At 38.9% G+C, this 11,222-nt stretch overlaps 1 pseudogene across 1 annotated transcript in view; it reads right to left on the bottom strand.

The window, feature by feature from the left end:
• Positions 1–5,605: 5,605 nt before the first annotated feature.
• Positions 5,606–11,222, bottom strand: part of LOC116539851 — a 49,996-nt pseudogene continuing 44,379 nt past the window's right edge. Inside the window, exon 7 of the transcript XR_004264218.1 lies at positions 5,606–7,781. The product of XR_004264218.1 is annotated as a nucleolin-like (transcript). The remainder of the gene's footprint in view (positions 7,782–11,222) is intronic.

Genomic DNA, 11,222 nt, shown 5'->3' with positions numbered 1-11,222 from the left:
AAAGCCTGCTAACCAACAGAAACTCCGCACCAGGTGGATTCGCAGCAGAATCAGGAATAAAAAACCTACCAACCAACAAAAGCTCTGCACCAGATGGATTCGCAGCAGGATTCTACTAGACCTATGAAGAAGAGGTGATATAAATCCTGCTGAAACTACTGAAAATTGAAGAGAAGGGACTGCTCTCTTACTAAACTTACAAAGCTAGTATCATTCTGATACCAAATTCTGGCAGACACAACCAAAAATGAAAACATCAGGCAAATATTCCTGATGAATATAGATGCAAAAATCCTCAACAAAATACTAGCAAGCCAAATTCAGCAGCACATAAAAAAGTTAATTCACAATAATTGAATGGGTTTTATTCCTGGGATGCAAGGAGGGTTTAACATACATAAATCAGTAAATTTAATTCACCATGTAAACAAAATCAAAAATAAAAATATGATCATTTCAATGCACATATAAAAAAAATTAGTAAACTCTAACATTCTGTCGTGATAAAAATCCTCAACAAAGCAGGCATTGAAGGAACATTTCTCAAAGTAATAAGACATATCTATGACAAACCCATAGCCAACATCATAACAAATGGGCCAAACCTGGAAATTTTCTACCCTACAAATTAGACCAAGATAAGGATGTCCACTATTCAATGTAGTACTGGAAGCCCTAGCAGAGCAATCAGGCAGGGGAAGAAAATAAAATAATCAAAATAGGAAAATAGGAAGTCAAATTCTCTCTTCACTGACATTGTGATTCTATACCTAGAAAACCCTAAAGATTCTGCAAAATACATCTAGATAAGCTAAGTCACTTAAGCGAAGCCTCAGGATACAAAATCCAGTAGCATTTATATGCACCAACCACATTCCGTGGAAACCGAATCAATAATTAAATACCATTTACAATACACACACACACACACACACATGCACACACACAAACACAAACTGAGACTACATCTAAACAAGGAGGTGAAAGGCCTCTACAAAAACTAAAAAAAAACACTGCTGAATGAAATCAGAGAACATACAAAGAAATAGAATAGCATTATGTGCTCATGGGTTGAAAGAATAAATATCATTAAAATATCCATATTACCCAAAGAAATCTATAGATTCAAGCTATTCCTATCAGATTACCAAATTGCTGTTCACAGAATTAGAAACAACTATTCTAAAATACACAAGAAGAAAAAAAGACCCTGAATACCCAAAGCAATCCTAACCAAAAAGAATACAACCAGAGGCATCACATTACCTGAGTTCAAACTGTACTGCAAGGCAATGGTAACCAAAACAGCAGAACGATTCTGGTATAAAAATAAATAAATAAATAAAGACACAACAATGAAACAGCCCAGAGAACCCAGAAATAAAGCCATACAACTACCACCAACCAATCTTTCACAAAGTCAACAAAAATAAATGAGGAAAAGATATCCTATTCTGTAAATAGGAATGAGAAAACGAGCTAATTATATGTATAACAATGAAACTGGACCTCTGCCTCTCACCAGATACAAAAAATAACTCAAGGCTGAGCATAATGGCTCATGTCTGTAACTCTAATGCTTTGAGGGGCTGAGGCTGGAGGATCACTTAAGCCCAAAAACTTAAGACCAGCCTGAACAACATAATGAGACCCTATCTCTATCAAAAGTTAGAAAAAATAGCTGGGCATGGGGTTATGTGCCGGTTGTCATAGTTACTTCAGAAGCTGAGGCAGGAAACATGCTTGAACCAAGCAATTCAAAGTTGTAGTGAGCTATGATTACACCATTGCTCTAAGTTTTCCAAGGAAATTTAGGAAATACTCTTGTAGACACTGGCCTTGGCAAAAAAGCTCATCAGTTTCCTCATCTATAATGTGAAATTACTGATAGTACTTCTGCTTTTACCCCGATAAGAGTTGTGCCAGGAAGGCACATGCATCTGTTGAATCTCATTTGCCTCCAGTTCAAAATAACCCTTATGCCAAAGTGGCTTATGTTGGGGTGGCATATTTTGATCCTCAACAAACAGAACATTAAAAAATTAAAACACCGTACTTGCCACAGACATCCGTTTCAATACACCCCAAATAAATATGGAGTCCTGCAAAAGAGTGAGTAAATGAAGTTTAAAGAATTTCTCGGCCTCCTTGGTGAGCCAGAATGGCCCTTCTTACATAGGAAATCATGGGCCACTATTGCTGAGAAAGCCTTTGCAAAGGAGGGTTGAATCTGGCTGGTGACTTGTTGGGAGCTTTGAGGATGGGCAGATTTCCAATGAGTCACTCAGAGTCTTCTAAATGTAAAATATTCTATTTTATTTGCTGGTAAAATTAAAATGATTTTGATGTTGAGTAATTTAATAATCAAGACAATTTTCTTCAGCATTTTTTTGAATGTGTACCTTATGAAGAATTAGGATGATATCCATGGATTACTGACCTTTCTTAGCCCAGTGTTTGTTTTTTCTCCTGTGTAGGAGTGGGCTAAGTGATAAATCAGGGTCAGGCTCTAGGACAGAGGATGGCTTTTTTAGATAAATGAGATTCCTCCTTCAGCACTAGCAGATCTCATTCCAGGAGTCATCTTGGACTAGCTCCCATATAATTGCTGATTCTTACATCTTCCCAGTAGCCCATTAGCTACCTCGGATCTGATTTTGACCTACTTCGATAGCTTTTGTGTTTTGAATCTACTTGGATTTCAGCATGAGTCTCATTGGCTCTGCCCAGTGGATTTCTACCCTCTTGCTTTTCCCATCTCATCCTTTCACCTGATCTGTTGTTGGAACCAGATCTTCACCCTCAGTTATGGTACAACTGCAGTTTGTACTACAATTATACAATTATATATGTTATATCTATAAGCAATAAAATTTAAACTCTCACCTTGTCAGGGGCCCTAGATCTGAAATCAAACTAGGTTGATTTTGCATCTCAGTTATGCTGCATGTGTGACTTTGAGTGGATTGAAAGGCTATTCTATTTGGCAGCCCAAATTGAGCATGATAATATTGAATGCCCTATGGGGTTACAATAAGGACTACGTTACAATGTATATAAAGACCTTATAGTGTCTGGCATATAGTGATTGATAAATATAAATTTTAATTTTTGTTATTGTGTCAATTCTCCTAAAACAGACACTATGAAGGGTGTTCATTTGAAGCCAAATCTTATAGTATATTCTCTCTACTACACATGGGAGGAAGAGCTAACAAGTTGTAAAGCATTACACATTTTAGAAATAGGATGCCATCTATTTAACTGCCCTTGCTGCTTTTGATAACCTTTGCAAACCATTGATGGAGACCAAATCAAAGGCAGAATCCCTGTGCATGGTGGAAGAGCAGCACCTGAGTCAGCCTGGTGCCTGTCCAGGGCTACAGGGCATGGAGAAAGCTTAGCGTTCATGACTCTTTGGTGGGGGGAAAAATCTCGAAACTCATCTTGTGCAAACTCCTCATTTCACCATTGAGAAACTAATCTGGAGAGATTAAATATTGTGCCTTGGGTCACACAGAAGTGTTAAGGCCAGAACACTCGTTCTGTGATACCATGTAAGGCTGGTCACCATTCTTCTCCATCACTGGTTCTCAAATGGTGGTCCTTGATTTAGCAGCATCAGCTTCACCTGGATGAGAACTGATTAGAAATACAATCGGTTTTATCTTAGGGCCTGTTGAATAGGAAATTGTTGGGGTCAGGAACAGGAATCTGTGTTAAAACAAACTCCACGTAATTTTGATGCATAAGCAAATTTGAAAATAATTGCTCTTTGTCGTGTTTGTTTTTATTGCTTTTCCCAACCTATTAATATGTATTTCTGTGTATCAAGATAGAAATGTAAGGAAGCATGGAAATAAGCAAAAAGAAGAAAAAACAGAGATCTTTTGGTACTAAGATACACACACAAGTACACACACTTTTTGTTTTCTCACAGAAGACAAGCTATCTATTTATTTTACCATCTTGAGGTCTCAGTACTAGGAGAGCTGCTCTCTTCTGTGATTTATTGCAAAGAAACAAGTACATTCCCAGTTTCAATATTATTGGTTGCATGTAGTAATGACTATTGGCTCTTCCAGGCATGTAAACATAAATACACCAGAGAAGGCAGAAGGTCTATTTGTATGAGAAATATTATTGTTTTGTCCAACTATTTTGCTATTTTTCTCCAAAAATATGACACATGAAAAGGTAACGTGAAAGTGCCAAGAAATTGATGTTTCATGGCAAAGCCAACAGTCTCCAGAATGCTTAAATCATGTTACATAGAGCTGTCATTTCTTTCTCCCTGAGCATCTGTAGATGGTGCATGAAAGCAGTTGAGTGTAATATAATAATGATTTTTCATGGGTCTTTCTGGATGGATCTTTCTCACTCATCATCAAACTCTATAAAAGTGCCTGGTGATATTTTAGGTCCTGGAGTGTTTTGATTATTTTTTATGGAACTTTATAGCCAAAGCATTGGGTTTCTAACACTTTCACAACAAAATAATAAAATAGCTTGATAATTTTATAAAAAGTTTGAGATGAGCTGGTTTAGGGCATTGATAATCCTTGGAAAACATTGCCTGGCTTCTATAGGAATATCTTTACAATTTGGGGTAAGTGGGCTGCCATTTTAAGGCTTAAATTTGAGTTTCAATCTTAAGGAGGGATTTTGGATGTGGATCATTGATTATGGGAAGAATTACATATGTTTTCAACCTTCTGACCACTTTACACATGATAGTCATTATTCTTGTTCTTTCTCAGGATCTTTATCTTCATCATCCTCAATATCATCACAGCTGACATTTACTGAACATCAGCAATGTGGTAGGCACTGCAGGAAGACTTTTCATGTGACTACTCATGTAATCCTCAATGAAACCTTAAAGATGAGTAAGGTCATTGCCCACTTTATAGATGAAGAAACATAAACAGGAGGATAAGGTTAAGTAACCCAGGATAACAGGGCTAGGGAGCACTGCTCAGGATAGAGAAGTTCAAGATGTTTGTCTCCAGGGCACTTCCTTAACTTCTGTATGCTGCTGTTTTTTCATTTCTTTAAACCTGATATCTCCACTAAATTATGTGTGATTATTTGCTCTATACGAGAAAACAAGACTCAGAAAGAGAAAAAACCTTTCTAAGGTTACAGGCCCAGCAAGTAGAAGGCTGGTGTCTGTGGACCATTTGCAATCCCTGCATTGCCTTTCACACTGCCTTGCACATAGTTTTGGTGTCTTGTGTTTTTCTGTGTTTTGTCTTTGGCTCCAGTGTGTAATGATTTTCACAACATTTGTCCAAGAACCATATAGTCTTTTGGTTTGTTTGTTTGTTTGTAGGAAAAAATGGTTTTGTACATGAGATGAAACAATATAAATTCAAAACTTACAGATAAATGTTAGCTCTATTACTCAACTCTTTAAAATGTTTATATGAATATCTAGTCAAAACCATAAAGTATTTCCCTTGAAATGTTATCTATACCAATTCCCAAGGAGACCAGAGGACTGTATACTGTCTTAGAATGTCCTCAGAAGGCTGTCATTGATCAGGTAACAGTAAAAACCCAAGAGTCCTTTCTTTCAAATGGAAAAGGAAAGCAGAGGGACAGGAGCTATTCAAACTTTATCTTCTTTCCTTGTGGCTTGTGGTCACCTCCTCCTCCTCTGCCTCCTTGAAAGCTGCCTCGCCCTCCAAAGTCTCCCCGGCCTCTGCTACCAAATCCTCCTTGGCCTCCTCTGCCACCACCTCATCCTCCAAAGCCACCTCTGCCTCCACCATGACCCCCAAAGCCACCTTCACCCTTAGATTTGGCACAGTCCAAGGTAACTTTATTTCCATCAATTTCACCATCTTCCATGGCCTCCTTGGCAGCTTTGGCATCCTCCTCACTGTTGAAGTTTACAAAACCGAACCCTTTGGAGGACCCAGTTTCCCAGTCAGTGACTATCCTTGCCAGAACAGAGCCCTCAAATGACTCCTTTAATGTCTCTTCAGTGGTATCCTCAGACAGGCCTTTGACAAACAAGAGTTTTGGATGGCTGGCTTCTGGCATTAGGTGATCCCCTTGGTCCTTGCAACTCCAGCCTGATGACTCTGCCCTCAATTTCCCTTTTATTACAGGAATTTAAAGCTTCTTTAGCATCTTCAAATGAAGGAAACTCTATAAATGCATACCATTTAGATTTGCCAGTATGGTTCTGGGGTGCTTTGATAAGTTGCTTTCTCAAGTACTTCCGGAAGAGTTTCTTCTGTTGCACTGTAGGAGAGGTTGCTTAAAACCAGAGTTTTTGATTCAACACTACAAGTGCTATTCTTTCCACCTCTATAGTCTTGATTTTCACCTTTCTCTCCAGTATAATACAGGGAAATAGATCGCCCATTGATCTCCATTCACCGCTTTTCTTCAAAGGTTTTCTCTGCATCAGCTTCTGTCTTAAATTCAATATAAGCAATCTCTTTACTTTTCCCATCCTTGCTGACTAATGTGATCTCTGCAGTAGTATCTTCAAACACTTTTTAAAATTCATCCTGAGTCACTTTGTAAGGGAGATTTTTAGCCAAAAGTGTTCTCGCATCTTGCTTTTTCTTACTGTCTTTTCCTTTTGGTTTCTCTAGTTTAATTTCATTGCCAAGACTTTCAAACCAGTAAGTTCCAAGGCTTTTTCCAGGTCTTCGGCAGATTCAAAATCCACATAACCAAATTTCTTAGTCATACCAATTCTGACACTCACAACAGCAAGCTTATTTTTAGCAAAATCATCGCTGATACCAGTTTTTAATTCAGGAGCATATTTGCTAAAGTTTAGATTTCCAACAAAAAGATTGAAAGCTGTGGTCGGTTCTGTGCTTTCCACTTTCTGTTTCTTGGCTTCAGGAGCTGCTTTCTGTTTGGTCATTTTCTTCTTTCCTTCTCCAGGTGCTTCTTTGACAGGCTCTTCCTCATCTTCTTCCTCTTCTTCCTTATCATCTTCCTCATCTTCATCTTCATCCTCATCTTCATCATCATCCTCGTCCTCATCATCCTCTTCTTCATCTTCATCCTCAGCCACGTTCTTGGCTTTCACAGGAACAGCTTTTGCAGCTCTCTTTCCTTTGGCTGGCATGGTCTCCATAGCTTCCTCTTCAGAGTCGTTGTCTTCATCACCATCCTCCTCCTCCTCATCATCATCCTCATCATCCTCATCCTCTGAGGCAGGGACAGCAACTGCTGCTTTCCCCACTGTTGGTTCAAATTCATCCTTATCCTCATCATCCTCCTCACTGCCCTCCTCCACCTCTTCATCACTGTCTTCCTTTTTGGCATTCTTGCCATTCTTTGCCCTCTTGGCTGGGGTGGCAGCACTCTTCTTACCAGGAGTTGCTACCAATGCTTTGCCTGGTGTGGCTCCCTTCTTGACAGGTATGGCGACTGCTTTGGCTGGTGTAACTATCTTTTTGACAAGTGTTGCTGCTGCCTTTTTGCCTGGAGTGACAGCTGCTTCATTCACTGGTGTGGCAACTGCAACCTTTTTTGTTGAGGAAACTACTACTTTCTTTGGCAGGATCGCAGCAGCCTTCTGGCCTTTCTTCTGAGGTATGACAACCCCTTCTCCACTGCTATCACTTTCTACATCTTCTGACATTTCCTCATCTTAACTATCTTCTTCTACCTCCTTTGAAGGAGGAGCCATTTTCTTGGGGTCACCTTGATTTTTTCCTGCCTTGGATTTCTCATGAACGTTATTCCTTTCGCAGCGAGACAACCCCGCCCCTAAAAGAGGCAGCGCAGCCACGTGGGGGTACCTGGTAGGCCACCACGTGCCCAAAACAAGGCGCAAAAAGCACGGGGCAGAGCCACCTCTGGGGCTCACCACTTGTCGGTTTGCCAGGCTGGGGAGGAGACATCCTGAGCGCAGCCGGGCCTCGGACTAGGGCCAATGCCGCCACTTCCCACCCCAAGGCACTGGTCCTTCTGGAGATCCCGGGACCCTTGTGGCTCGGCCCACGTGGCAGGTGGCGCTCCAGGGCATGTGTGTCAGGAGTTGGGTTCCAGCTCCAAAGTGTCGCAAGAGTTTGGTCTCATCTCCCCACCCCAGGGCCCAGCGCCCCCTCCTTGGGCTCAGTGACTCAGAACCATATAGTATTCTAATGTTCTGCCCTTTTCAAGTGAAGAAATAGAGAATGTACTGAATACTGAGACTTTGCTAAGAAAGAGAATACAAAGTTTCTGATTCCATCAATAATTATTTGGTAGAATGTGTGACTAATGGTCCAGAGGGAACAGAAAGCTCAATTCCAGTTTGACTCCCTGCTGTTTATTTCTGTGTGATGGAAGGTTGGTCATCGAATCAATCTCTGCTTGGATTTATACTGGTTGCCAACGGACACAGTATATTACTTTTTTGATATTACTTTTTAAAATAATAAATAAGAAGAGTAAGGATTATCAACTAGTAGAGATTCATGAATATGTTTTAGACAAAATAATGACCTTATAATATTTCACTTCAACCTTCTTTCTGCAGAAAGTGAGATGAATATGACTTGCAGAGGTATAGTGAGAATTAGTCTATACACCCGTTATAGAACCCATGATTTGTTACCTAAGAGGCACTCAAAATTGGCAACTACTGTTTGCGATCAGGAACCAATTGCCTCAGAGTATAGGTTGTCTAGTGTCTCTGTCTTGAATACAAAGACTGAGTGTGGGAGAATGATTATACACTTAAATTTAGCTTTCTAGTGTTTTACTTTACAAATTATCAAGCCCAGCTACTAATCCAGCTTCCCATTAGCTGGATAACTCTGAGGAAATAGGATTGTGTCCCTTTCTCCCTCAAATGCTGCTGTGAGGTTCAAAGAACTGTGAACTGAGCATCTTAACCACCTGTTTTACTCTAGCTGGATTACGTTGCCACCTGGTATAAGAAAAGATGGAAAGCAGGCTTAACTTCCTACCACTGAATAGGCCTCTGCTCTAAGTCAGTCTTTTCCAAAGCCGGGTGTGCACACTTCAGGGTGTGGAAAATTTTTTTCTTGATGTACATATATTATATATATATATATTTCTATTTATGTCTGTATGTTATGAAATCTTTATATCTTGCATATATTGATACATATATGTGACATAACATTGATATCAATTTGGAAATCTTTTTTCATTGTTCTACTATTTGTATATATTCTCCAATGTTATCTTTAACGATTTCATGGTGTTACATTATTTTAACTAGTTATAATTTATAACTAATTTCCTATTTAAAAAAATTGTAAGTAGTAGTCTATCAGGCCACTTAATTTTAGAAAAAAGATTATAATAAATACTTCAAAGTATAATTATCTGCAAGTGTAATTACTGAGTTAAAAGACTGCATAGATTATTTATTTTTTAAAGTTTTATGTACTAATGTAAAAGAAACATGATGACTTGTTTTGTCTGCATTCATCATAGATATTTTTGTATGCATTGGATATGAAAAGTGTCACAAGTTTTGAAACCCTGACAGATTATTCTGGGCAGAATATTTTCTTTTTTGACAGAATTGTTGGCTTCTTGGTCCTGTCTTTCTGCTTCATTGAACAGGAGCGCCTGTTCTGTTTGACTTCATCCATTTTGAACTCTCAAATGGTCACAACCTCTAAGGCAGAGTTACAAAAGGCCATCAATCAGCATAAACTGTTGCTCAGTCCACAGGTCTGATCCTGGGTTTGGAGAGACTGTCACTGGCCATTCATTGGGAGGTAAATTTGTCTTTTATACTGATGTAGCTAGTCCAGAGGAAGCAGGTCATGGTGCACGGTAAGGATTCTAACATTAAGTGCATTTAAAAATGCCTGACACACTTGCATGCAGCTTGAATTTTGAGAGCACCCTGCTTTTTCCTAGAAATGTTGTTCATTAGCTAGCAGGTCAATATCATTCTTGAAGTATTGATTTTCATTGACCATACAACCATCCCTATGAGCCTCCTTGTAGAAAGAAACCATGCAGAGCTTGGATGTTAATTTTGTTGTTGTCTTTAAAAAAATTACAGTATTATCTTTGAGCATTTGAAGGCTGAGCTGGAGAAGCAGCATTAAAATCAATGCCAAAAAAAAAGAAAAAAAGAACTTCTGGCTAGACCTTATGTTTGGCAATAGTAGAAGCAACTAAACAGCCTTTGTTTTGAATGAGTATAAAGAAAAATAAACAACCCCATCAAAAAATGGGCAATGTATATGAACAGACACTTCTCAAAAGAAGACACTTATGCAGCCAACAAACATATGAAAAAGTGCTCATCATCACTGGTCATTAGAGAAATGAAAATCAAAACCACATTGAGATACCACTTCATGTCAATTAATCATTAAAAAATCAGGAGACAACAGATGCAGGAGAGAATATGAAGAAATAGGAATGTTTTTACACTGTTGGTGGGAGTGTAAATTAGTTCAAACATTGGGAAAGCTGGCTAGCCATGTGCAGAAAGCAGAAACTGGACCCCTTCCTGACACCTTACACTAAAATTAACTCCAGATGGATTAAAGACTTAAACATAAGACCTAACACCATAAAAACCCTAGAAGAAAATCTAGGCAAAACCATTCAGGACATAGGTGTAGGCAAGGACTTCATGACCAAAACACCAAAAGCATTGACAACAAAAGCCAAAATAGACAAATGGGACCTAATCAAACTCCACAGCTTCTGCACAGCAAAAGAAACAGTCATTAGAGTGAATCGGCAACCAACAGAATGGGAAAAAATTTTTGCAGTTTACCCATCTGACAAAGGGCTGATATCCAGAATTTACAAAGAACTAAAACAGATTTACAAGAAAAAAACTAACAAGCCCATTCAAAAGTCGGCAAAGGATATGAACAGAAACTTTACAAAAGAAGACATACATGAGGCCAACAAACATGTGAAAAAATGCTCATCATCACTGGTCATCAGAGAAATGCAAATCAAAACAACATTGAGATACCATCTCACTCCAGTTAGAATGGCGATCATTAAAAAATCTGGAGACAACAGATGCTGGAGAGGATGTGGAGAAATAGGAACACTTTTGCACTGTTGGTGGGAGTGTAAATTAATTCAACCATTGTGGAAGACAGTATGGCGATTCCTCAAGGACCTAGAAATAGAAATTCCATTTGACCCAGCAATCCCATTACTGGGTATATATCCAAAGGATTACAGATCATTCTACTATAAGGACACGTGCACACGAATGTTCATTGCAGCTCTGTTTA

Source organism: Sapajus apella, unplaced genomic scaffold (assembly GCF_009761245.1).
Source record: "Sapajus apella isolate SASKATOON/1434 unplaced genomic scaffold, GSC_monkey_1.0 scaffold134, whole genome shotgun sequence".
Taxonomy (NCBI): Eukaryota; Metazoa; Chordata; class Mammalia; order Primates; family Cebidae; genus Sapajus; species Sapajus apella.
This window is presented reverse-complemented; position numbering and strand designations above follow the sequence as displayed.